The sequence below is a fragment of the Echeneis naucrates genome, chromosome 20, assembly GCF_900963305.1.
Source record: "Echeneis naucrates chromosome 20, fEcheNa1.1, whole genome shotgun sequence".
Lineage (NCBI taxonomy): Eukaryota > Metazoa > Chordata > Actinopteri > Carangiformes > Echeneidae > Echeneis > Echeneis naucrates.
The window spans coordinates 12,064,095-12,076,483 of NC_042530.1; the positions used below are offsets into that span (position 1 = coordinate 12,064,095).

Below are 12,389 nucleotides of genomic sequence, written 5' to 3' on the forward strand. Positions count from 1 at the left end.
CAAAGCCATTCTTTGGCTGAAATGACCATTGATACTACTGTTAAATTGAACACATGTGAGAGCTGTTCAGTCTAATAGGGGGATTTGGCTCCACTGGGGAAGAGGGTGATAAGAAGCGACTGATCAGCCCAGGGGAAAAAAAATGGTAAAATAGCTTGGAGCAACTAGCTTTTAAGACAATGCTAAACAGATCATGCAAACTCACTCCCTTCAGTGTTACTATGAGATGTTTTATGACTAGGAGACATGTTAAGATCCCAGATTAGGGCTGGATTGGTAATGATAGGTGCAGGGGAAACCTTTCCATTACAAGGATTGGCATAAGCTTTTAATCTCATGTTAAGACTGATGGAGAGACAGAAGGGAGAGACTGGAAGGTGGAGAGCATCACAATATATCTAAGAGATTGTAGAAAAGAGGGGAAACGAAGGGGAATGTGATGGCTGGATAGATGAGCTATTTTTATAATGAGGTCAGTGTGAGCTGGGGGATTTCATTCTCCTGGGAGAGACACACACACACACACACACACACACACACACACACACACACAGAGTTTATTACTCCTGCTGAGTGGGACTGTCTCTGTCCACAGCAAGAAGAAGATGATGATGAGGAGGAGGAGGATGAGGTCATTAAGGCGAGAGACAGGCAAACCTAGATGTCAGGGAGAGGATTGTAAGGGATTTTAACGTTACTGGTTTGATTGTTGCTTTAGTCTGTCTCTAGTACTGGAAGACGTGGAGACCGAAACTTAATAAGAAAGACCCATTTATGCTCAGAAAACTCTTGTGATTCCCACTGATGTTAATCCTGCAAGATCTGCAGTAACAGAAAGCACTGCGCTTTTTTATCCGCCAAATTACTTTTACTCAGGTGCAACAGATGACTTTACCGACTGGATGACTTATTCCTCCGCTGCTGCTCCCTCTCTCCTCTTCCTGGGTGGTGCCCGGGGTGCGGTCCTGTCCCCCACCTCTCCACGCTCCCCCCTGTAACGACATTAATCATTGCATCTTTTAAGATAAATAGTTACAAAAAAAGACAGTGATTCCAGGAGCTTTGATTGTAATTAGCACTAGTTATGCTGCATTCAATATTTAATGAACAAATTATTATCAAATTGACAATGTGCAACAAATAAATAATGAGGCCGTTAATAAATCAACGTTTCATTACAAAGTTTAAACTATTTATTAAATTGCCCCACTATTGGTTTTTCAATATATTAAATTTGATGTATAAATATGATTCAATTTATTTAATGCTGACCTTTCTGAGGCATAATATTTTTACATTTATCCATCAGAGGGTGATAAATCTATAGATCCATAAATTCCTGGAAGCACTTTTGAAGCAGCTGTGGGGCTTCTCATGTGATCCGCCTGCATCAAGGTATAAAGAGTAACATGGTGCAACTGCACTGAACAGCAATTACTGGCACGCTACCACAGCTCTGCACAATGTGTTTCACAAGCACACACTGCCTATCTACAAACTCTCTCTCTCTCTCTCTCATGAGCGGCCCCTTTGCTCTCTTTAAATGCCTGTCACTTTGGCCCTCCATTAAGCCGAGTGAGCGCCCATTTAGCCAACAGTGTCTCAGCAGTTGGGGACGCAGGCTGCCCACTCAGTCAGATCCAGTAGTATTAAATAAATAAGGAGCGCTCTCCTGTGTAAATTATTCATTTAACATGCCTTATCCTCTTCCAACAACCTTGTTATAGTAGCTCAGGAGTGGAGAGGGAGAGGGTGTGGGGGGGCAGAGCAGGGGAAGCCGAGGCAGACACCGTGGCTCATGTGCGACTCAGCAGAACCTGTGGTGCATCTCTAAGCTCTCTGGGCATTCAGTCGTAGGAGGGCTAATTCACCCTGACACCTCCTTTGTTTCAGGTGGAAGAAAGCTGCATACACAGATACACATTTGCTGACATGCACGCACACACACACAAACTTAGAGAAAGCGCACAAGAGAGGATTTTTAGTGCATATTCATAGAATAATCATTCTAGTTGTCTGGATAAATTATTGAGAGATGGGAGTGGGACACGCGATGCTGGAATACAGGAGCCGGTTTTTGTGCTGCCTGAACTCAAATCAGACAACACAGCAAGTCATGCTCTCGAAACAAGCTGATACTGATGAGCCGGGATGGGGACAGACAGAAGAAATGCTTATTGTGAACAAAACCACTGGATATTAACCTTGAGGACAAATGAACAGAGTACCTTACATTTGTGTGGCTGTTTTCAACCTTTACAGAGGCCACAGAGAGCATTCAGATCCCTTTACCCATAATATGTTTGATATTTCATTTCACATCGATACAACAGTATCATTGTTCCCGTCAATTGGTGACCAGTAAATGTTTTTAGTAGCTTTTGCAGATTAAACAAAAAAAAAAAAAACAACAACACATAGATAAAAATCTAAATCTCTAGTTTACAGAAGTATTTTGATCGTTTTCAGTGACTCCAAAATGTGATCAGGTGCTTCCTGTTTGCTTAAACTATCACTGGCACATGATTGGACTGTGGCACCTGTGCCAAACTGAATTGGTTGAATGTAACTTTGAAAGCCGCACTCTTCGCACTGCAGGTCAGGATGAAAACAAGCCAGAAAGTCTGGGGGACTTTCTGTAGGCCTCCATGATTAACCAGTAAAGAGGCAGAGATTAGAACTAGAGTGCAGAGCAATTTCAATGGCCTTGAGTGCCCACAAGCGGACTGGTCTCAATTATTGTCAAACAGGGGAAGTTTAAAACCAGCAGGAGTTTTGCTGCAGGGGCAGGAGAGGTTTCTCACCTGCTCATCACCCGGTTAATATCTTTCCAATAGTGAATAATGGTGGCAATATTATGCAATGAGCTGGGGGCTTCTCAAGAGCAGAAACATGAAGAGTATTAAAAACTCTGGGGTGGATGAAGGCAGCCAAGTATAGCGTGTCTGGAAAGTGCATGAAACCGGAGGCTGAGGCAACGGTTCACCTTCCACCACGACAACCAACTGAAGCATAAAACCAAGACAACACCGACACCTCAATCAGCCAACCAAAGCCCAGACTTAAAGCCCCATAGAAGAAAAAAAATGAAAGATCAAGAACAAATTGCAACTAAAAACTAAATCTACTACCTAATACAGTGTGCAAAATGGTCTGAATACTTTAGAAAGCTGTACATAAACACACATCTTTAATTTAAATAATATACAACCATATTCATTCATTCATCTTCTATCGCTTATCCGTTTCCAGGCACTAGAGCCAATCCCAGCTCACACTGAGCGAGGGCGGGTATATCCTGGACAGGTCGCCAGTCCATCGCAGGGCCCACATACAGAGACAGACAGAGCAACAACCACTCACACGCACACTCAGACCTACAGACAATTTAGAGTCACCAATTAACCCAAACATGATGTCTTTGGACAGTGGGAGGAAACACGAGAAGAACATGCAAACTCTGCACAGAAAGGCCCCAGGTCCGGGACCCAAACCCACAACCTCTTGTTGTAACAGTGCTAACATCTATGGCGCTATGCTGCCCTATACAACTACATTGAATATTTAATATCAACCCTGCATAGTTAAAAGTCATGAAACAAATGACATGAAAATAAAACGTTTTTTTCCAAATTCAAGTATTATGCGTCAAAGTACTGTGAAATTCTTTCCCTGTATAAAGGAAATTAAATGCAAAAACAGTCTTTCATTCTGTAAGTTTGACTTAACGCGTTTTGACTCTGAAGGAAATTTGAATTTAAAAGAAAAATTGGGTTCCATTTTCTTTATTACTACACATTAGAGCTCGAGGCTTGACTGTCTATGTGTGCTCTGACTGACAATCGGGCTAAATTTTCCTAATACCAGGAAGAAGGCCAAAATGCAAGTGAAACTGACTGGGAATTTAAATGGTGAATTTGTTAATAGTCCCAGGATCAACCCAGCACAGACAGAACCAGGCTGTGCTCTGTCTGAGTCCAGCGTTCAGCCCCGGAGCAGGAGGTTGTTATGTCAACTCTGACAGTGCTCATTACCAGCCTCTACGCTCTGAATTGGTGTTAACAGGCTTTGGCCCAGCCAGAGAGCGACTAGACCCGACTGGTACAATGGGATCATGGTGCGTGCAAGTGTGTATGTGTGCACGCATGTGCTGGGAGTTAATCACAAAACTCTTTTTCATTTCTAACTCACATCTCACAGCCACTGCACATTACAGAGGCAGTGATACACAATGGACCATGACGTGTACTGCTTGAGTCAGGAGTCAGAACTGTAGCCTAAATGATAAAAGCACATAGGCTTCAATTTCATCAAAAACACATTTCAATATGAGCAACGTTATTCTCAGAGTCGTATATGATTGCTTGTTTGCATGCTACCACACAACGGCATAGAACTGATTAGCTTTTACAATGACAGACATTTCATGGAACTGGAATGTAATGGACATGTTTTCAGAGTCTACACAAGGTGGACTTGTAAGGTTTGGCTGTGAACCAAGAGAAGAAAAGTAACAGCAGAAGTCAAGATTTAGAAATGATGACAAGGGATCTACACTGGAAATAAGGCTTATCAGAGACCAAGGACTGTACTGTTATCACAACACCAACAATTTCATTCTCTGCTGGATACAAACTAAACACCAGGGGTGAAACGACTCTGAAACCAATGCAGAAGCCGCGGCGCAAACGTCCACAATTTTCTGTGGCGACACTAGAGGAGATATGGATATGCGTTGTCAAATATGAACTAGTCGCTTCACGTATCCGACAGAGACAGGTTTTGATAGCAGCCGTTACTCAATACCACGATATTGCTCTCAGGAGTTACACCAAACCGTTTGTAGTTTCTCCACAGAGACAAAATATAAGTGTCACAATCTCCTGAAGGTTTGTTGTTGCCTGTCTGGTCTCCTGTTGCTAGTGATGATATCTCAGACTCTTTAGCCACCCCACCTCCCCCAGTCCTCTCAAGCCAGTAACCACCAAGCAATGTCATTGATTGCACTTGTGATTAAGGCTTCCCACTTCAAACGGCCCCGATGTTTACACAGGCCCTGATATGGCAGATGGGATAAAGAGCAGGTAGAGCTCTCTTGTTTGTGTCAGTGTGCATGTGTTTGCTTGGATCTGAGGATGAATGTCATTACGCCCAGGCTCTGTGGAAATACAATTGTAATGACACACTGAATGCTGTTGTGCGTATTGCAGCTGGTTTTTCCTCGCAATCTTACTCCTCCTCCTCCACCTACACAGGCCTATATAAGCTGTGCTGTGTTGCGTTGCCGTTATGTTGTTTTCCATTCTGAATAGGCATTATTCATATTCAAAGGAGGTGGGAAAGAATCGATTTATTTCCTCAATGATTATTTCAGAACTTTGGTGGTTTTGCAAAAAATAGTGGCAAATATATTACCAAAAGTTTTTTGAAGTGTAGCTTCCACTCAGTGTGTAGTTGGACAAACACTTTTTAAATCTCTGAGCAAAATGTGAAGGACAAACGTGTGAGGTGCCCCACAGCTGCAGCACTGCAACCTAAATTAACCCAGACCACATGAAAAGCTGTCGTCTCTATTCCAGGCCGGGGCGGGAAAATTACAGCCCTGTTCCCTCTACTCTAGCATTAAACCTCAATTAGTGCAAAACTGCACCGGTGATGTCATCACCGAGGGACCCAAGAGCCCTGGAAATAAGGGGTGCTTTGCTTTACAACGACAGGCGTACACAACCGAGCCACCTCGAACCTTCAGGTCCTCACTGCTGTTCAACAGCGAAGAAAAGTTGGCAAGAAATAAGGTGATGTTCTTTTGATAGAGCTTCAAAAAAAAAAAAAAAAAAAAAAAGGTGTCAAAATTCTGTGGCCTGGTTTGGCTAAATTTACCAGGAATTTTAATCCTGAGTCGTGACTAGAGTTTTCCCAAGAGTAGAGAGGTCATTGAGGTAAGACAAGAAAAACTCCTGTTTGACCTCCAGTGACCTGGCAGGAGACAGAGGAGAAGGGAGAGGAGGAGGAGGAGGAGGAGGAGGGTGACAGGGGCATGGCTCTTGTCCAAACACTGACTGAGTCTTTCTACTGACCATCCCTCAGCAAACCACTTCGATTACACAACAAACTTCAGTATTTAAATGCAGAGAAATGTAACCCATTGCTGCAGACACCGAAATAAGGAATGTGGGTCTTGTTTAATATTAGCAGAATGTTGCTAGAATATTTTAGCGATATGAGAGGTTTCCATTATCAGTTTTTTATTGCAATATTTCAGTTTTGTGCATTTCTAGGTGTAATAGGGGTGCCAAATAATGGGCTGTCATTGAAGGCTTATGTGACTACCCTTCCTAAAATGATCTGTGCTGTTAAGAACTGAAGCCAGTTGCAAAAAGCACCTTACGTTTTCTACTTAACTATGATGCTTACAGTGATCCTTAGCTTTAAAAGTAAAAAGTTGAGGCATTTGCAAATTCTACTGTTATCACAGGTGGTGCTTTGTTTCCATTAGCACTTGTGATACCTGTTATTTTTGGGTTTCGAAATCATTAGAGGTTTGCTTCTATCTTATCCTCGTGTTTTTGCCTTGAACTCCACCCCAGTGTTCAGCAGACATTTAGATATTAAACTGGGTGATAGGGGTGTCCTATATTCATGAAACATTTTTTATGGGGATGTGTTTATCTTTGCACTCACCCTTATGTTGCAGTTCCACGTTTTCTCCTTACTTTGAGCACTGGCACTGTTCTGTACAATGGTTTAACTAAATTCAAGTGAATCTTGAAAGATAAGAGTAAGATAAAGAGAAAAACTTTTGTACTTCAGGGACAATTTCAATGAAATCCCTTAAACGAATGAACTGTTTTGTGCAGTGTTTTTATTTTATGGCGATCTCAACTCAGATTTAAAAGAAAAACCTAAGGTGTTTTGTGTACCTGAGTTCACATATTGAAACTCCTGGGTGACTCATCATGATTGCTTGTGCTTCTTGACCAATGATGGCTGAATATACTCAAATAAGACCCAGGTTGTTTTGGATTTTTTGAACTGTACACTTCCAATGAAAGAAAAAAAAAAAAACCCCAGACTCAGCCCTCCCTCAGTGGTTACTGTAGTCCCACACAGTCCCAGGTTCCCTTAATGTCGTACAAAGGGGGGACTGATTTCAACACAGCTCAGCACGGGAACGCTCGCAGGCAGCAACTCCTACCTTTGTAAAGAAAGCCATTCTCTACACAGTGTGTGAATTATGCATTGCAGCTCCAAGCTGATTCTCACCAGTTGCTGCCCAAGGACCATGAGCCCTCTACAGTGTACCTACACCTGAAGAGACAGATCACTCACATCTTCAAAGAGAAGTCAATCATGTCAAAGAAAAGATTGTTCATACCACCCAATGGGTTTACAAAACTTTCACTCGGTCTCTCACAGGTGCAAAGAAAGGGGATGGGGCCCACATTTCTCAGAAAGTGGAGCAGAAATATTTTTTTAGAGCCAAGCTCTGACAAAAACTTTCAATGGGGGTGGAGGCGGTGAGAGAGGTGGTTGAGATCAAAAGCCTGCAAGTTCCTGGCGAGCGGACCCAATCAGCCGAGAGGGCCAAGGAGAGGAGGAGAGACAAGCGCTTCCCTTTTAAATTGATCCCACTGAGACCCTCAAGGTTCCCCTCGCAGGACTCACAGAAAAGCGATAAAAATCTGGCCCCGTGGATCTGACGAAAAACTGGGAGGGGAGAAGGCGAAGAAGAAAGATGGTTGTGGAGGTAGAGACACAGAAAGAACAGAGAGAAACTGAAGGGGGGGGGGGGGGGGGGGGCAGTTGAGGCAGATCAAGGGGTGACAAGGGAGAGAAGAAGGGTGGGCTCGTTCTCTGAGGGTGCATCCAGGCATCACTGCATGCCAGCAAATAGCCAGAACAGGGAGCACCGGTGCTATCAGCTGTTAGGCCAGTGTTACATGTCTGATGATTTGCTCAACCAATCAACCATGGGTGTATCTTTATACTGCCCAGGTGCTGGCGGCTGAAACGCTGGATCATTTTTGAGCTGGCCTGAGATTAGACTCTGGACGAAGCTGGTGTCTTTATCCACCTCATGTTGGGGCCTCAAAGGAGCGAGCGCTATCAGAAAAACCCAGAGACCCAGTAGCCTGCCAGACACACCAAAGACCTGCCCAGTTGCCAAGAGGAGCATCCAGACACACATGATTAAGTGTTGTGTGTTTCCTCCCCAACTCTATGGATGCATTTTATGGGACAAAATGAAATCATTATCAGCAGCAGTTCATCATCAGAAAAGCAGATCAACGAATATGTAATGAAACGAAATCTACAAATAAATTCACTCCTATATGATCAAATGTCATGACCTGATGAGAAAATCGTTGGCTAAAAATACGATCTACATGTAAAAAGATAAAATAAGTAAATAAATAATTAAAACATGTCCTTTTTCTAGGGAGCCCAGTGTTCCCTTAACATTACAAATCCCCATGACTTTTCATAACAGGTTTGAACTACTTCTGTGACCTAAAAATGCGATTTCCCTCTGGGTTGTTAATGTTGTTTGTCTTCTCAGAAAGCATTTAAGGGGTAAACAGCCTGGTTTCTGCTACAGATGAGCTGTGACAACCAATTAAAGGCACAATAGCTGAAACATAATCTAATTCACTTTACATGCAGACCATGCTATACACGCAAATACATTCTTTTATCACAGCAAAGGGAGCTCTGTATAATAAGAATCCTTAGAATCATTACAGTTGATCATTTTTCCTGACTGGAAGACACTTTTTTATGACACTGTATTTCAGAAATCCAATTACAAAATTGGAGCGCATTTGACATTTCCCTGACTGAAATGTGAGCAATTACACTTTTCATTGGGAGGACTCAGAATGCCAAAGGTCCAGTGCTTCTTTTTATTGTGCTTGTATGTCACTGCAAGGCCTTGGTGGTGTATTCTCTTCACAGGTGGGTGAAGACTTAATAAGCTGGCTCCCCAAACACAGCTAAATTGAAACCAGCATGGTGTTAAAGGTCCCATATTGTATGGTGAGATTTGAGGGTGTTTCATGCTTATAAATCAGGAGTAGATTCTACATAGATAATGTTCACGTGTTAAAGTGCTCAGACCAGAGAGAAACACACATAGCCTGTATGAAGAAACAGTGCTTTGGAACGAGCCATCATGCCTTCTGTAACTTTGCTGAACCACACCACAAATCCCTCCCACCAACACCATCATCCAACCTAGGAAGCTATATTTCTCTGAGAGATCAGACGTGAAACAGCATTGATTGACCTGGTTCTTAATCCAGGAACAGTGTAAAATATAAGGGCTTCGATAGAATGCAAAAAGTGGAGGTGTATGGCTGCAGGTACTGATGAAGCCATGAAATTCAGTCCAGGTTTGAGCTACAGAGCCATAACATTCAAGGCTTATCATAAGGATACACATGGAGGAAAGGCTATTGCAGTGGCTAGAGTCTCAAATAGTATAAGTACAACTAAACTATTGGGAAACAAGTAAGTGGTTATACGCACTTAACTGGCCAATAGAAGCCGCAAGTTTTTGGGTGATGCACTGCATTGCGCCCAGTATTTGTATGGGGAACAGCATGAATGCCCTTCAGAGAGATTGCACACAACTCAAACACTCAAACAGAAGTAGTTTGCAATACGTGTTGTCCAATTATGTCACAAAGAAAGAGTTTTTACCAGTATTGAGAGACAGGGTGAAAAGCTGGCAGTGACAAAGTTCCGAGGGTTGGGGTGAGTATCATTTAAATATAGCCACATATGTTCATATGGTCTCACCTGGAAGGCATTCTTTGTGTTTCAATTCGGAGTTGACATGAAAGCCGGAGACAGCAGTGGAGTCTCTGGCTCCTGTCTTTCCTCCACGCAGCTGACCACCACCGGTATCGCTATGTCAAGTGGGTGTGAATGTCACATTGTCAGCTGGTTGACGAGTTTGAAAAAAATATCATACACAGCCCCTCCTCCTACTTCTGACATTGAAGGGACGTGGGCCATTAAACAATCACTTCTGCTGAAGGAATCTGAAACTTCCATTCTCATTTTGAAAGATTTATGGCCTCAAGATTACAAAGACATACAAAAGATACAGCACTCTTGGAGGGACAGATTGTTGAAGCAGTGGGCTGCAGTAAAATTATGACAGCAGACTCTCAGCAGACTGGCCTGTCTTCTGGGGCAGACATTTGGTATAAATGTTTTTGTCTGAAAATGTGCTTTGACTTGAGGATGAGGAGGCTGGTAGGAGGAAAAGTCATTGGGAGCTGCTGCATCAAAAACAAACAAAAAAAAAAAAAACAGGGAGAATTTCTCCACACCTTAGATATCGAGAACAGGAGAGCGGTAAGGACGAAGAACAAATGGCAATTATCTTTTTGCACCAAATGAAGCACTTGAAAGCCAAGCCACAGGCTAATCATCAGCATCTTACAGCTGTTTCATGAGCTAAAAATGTAATAGAAAGAAGTGGATGATTTGATTATCAGACACTCAGGTAGCTGCATTTCTCAGCTGTGTGGATGTAGCAGGCCACAACAAACCAGTTTGGCTGTGATGGATATTCTGAGCTGAGCGTGAATAACTTACAGCCTCATAAGTAAGCAGATCTCTACTAATACCATTAAACTAGCCATGGGGCTGACACGCCCCCTTGTCTCTGTGCACCAACTCCCGCAGCCACCCTCCATTTCCAATGACAAACACCCTGAAATCACATAACTATTCACCATCAATATTTTGACATTTCATTCAGCTGACTCCCCAGACAGAGCCATTTATTTAATTAGCGGAATAAAAATTGGCAGGAGAGGCGAATTCAAAGTTACGTGACCGGGGCTCAGTTGCCACAGGTAACCTTTTTAGAGGGACTTGGTGTGGCAAATTGATTGCTGAGACAGCAGACTCATCATGAGTGCTAATTTTCAGAGGCAGCACACAGGAGAGTGGGGAAATAAGTGGCTATACTTATAAGAGAGGAAACCCTGAGAGGGGGATTAGCTTGTCATTAGAATAAAGAGCAAAGAAGAAGAATCAATTTCAGGGTTTAAAAAGCTGACGAGCTCAGTTCACTTATTCTTTGCCTCCCTTCCCCTCTGCCGTAGGCTCTAAACTCAGCTTCAGCCAACAACTTATGCATGCAAGTGAGTCGTCTCTGGAGCTCCAATTTCAACCTTTAAAATAACTCTTCTCGTCTAATCAGGATGTATTTAACCACACAGCAGCTTGAATATGATGGAGAGCTACGCTCATACCAGCATAGGCAGGTAATAAAGTATCAAATTACTCACGTCCGATATAAGAACTCTATCATCAATCCTGGACTCCCTGTAGAATGAACTATTTGAGTTACAGATAGTACTGATGTCCAGCTATTCAGGAAAGACCATCTGAACTGCTTCAGTGGCTGAGAGTCAATATCTGGTGTTAGTAAGGAGCCAACTTCATCACCCCTGTGCCAAATTTTTATATATGGGTTAAGGTTGGGCAGGTGACTGCTAATGCCAATTTTATAAATGATGTAAAGGTAATTAAAATACACACAACAAATGTTTGATTTCCTTTGGTTATTTTTTTAAATTTTATTTATCTGTCTCTTCACTCACTCAGATGTGTTGTTGTGTAAATAAACAGTTCAACAGCAGCATTCTTAGGGCTTAGTCTAAGAATGCTGCATGCTTATCGACGGACTGACACTAATGAGATTTACTCAATTACTTCTAGAGTATCAAATGACAAGACATTTGTTAGTGTTTCATAGTATAAAACTAATTTGATCAGTCCCAAAAAAGTTAGATACCCAACACAAGGTTGGGGTGACACAATATTACATACCTGATGAAATAATAGTTGGAACTCCAGGGTTAGATGGTCATCAGAGATAGACAGGATAGCCTTTCAGTTTCTATTATGGGTCAACATCCAATTTCTATGATGACCACACAGTATATCGCATTAGTTCCTCCCTGCCTTCTAAATGCCCTAAAGCTCTGGTGACTGTGGAAGCCAAAACATGTCATTTTTATTACTCTTAATATCCATTGATGGGTTCCTAGCCTTGCCAAACTTCGTAGTATGGAAAACAAACATATTTCCTCTCAGCCAAAGCCTTTATGTCTTGTACTGCATGTCATCTTAGCTCTGTGCAAAATCCCCACAGAAGGCTGAAATTGAATGTACTACAAGCCGACATTTTTCCACCAATATGAACACCAATTTTTTTAGCAATATTTAAGGACACAACCATGAATGAACATTAAGATAATACGAATAAAAGACTATTCTAAGTACTTTCAAAGGGGGAAAGTGCCCATGTACACGACTAGTACTCTAGAGAATGTAAAATACAAATATTTTCCCATTACCTTCAT

The 12,389-nt window shown here is 42.3% G+C and overlaps 1 protein-coding gene across 1 annotated transcript in view; it reads right to left on the minus strand.

The window, feature by feature from the left end:
- Positions 1-12,389, minus strand: part of znf438 (zinc finger protein 438) — a 43,792-nt gene that overhangs the window by 14,304 nt on the left and 17,099 nt on the right. The window contains exon 2 of the mRNA XM_029529467.1: positions 896-992. The gene's annotated coding sequence lies outside the window, so the exon portion shown is untranslated. The remainder of the gene's footprint in view (positions 1-895; positions 993-12,389) is intronic.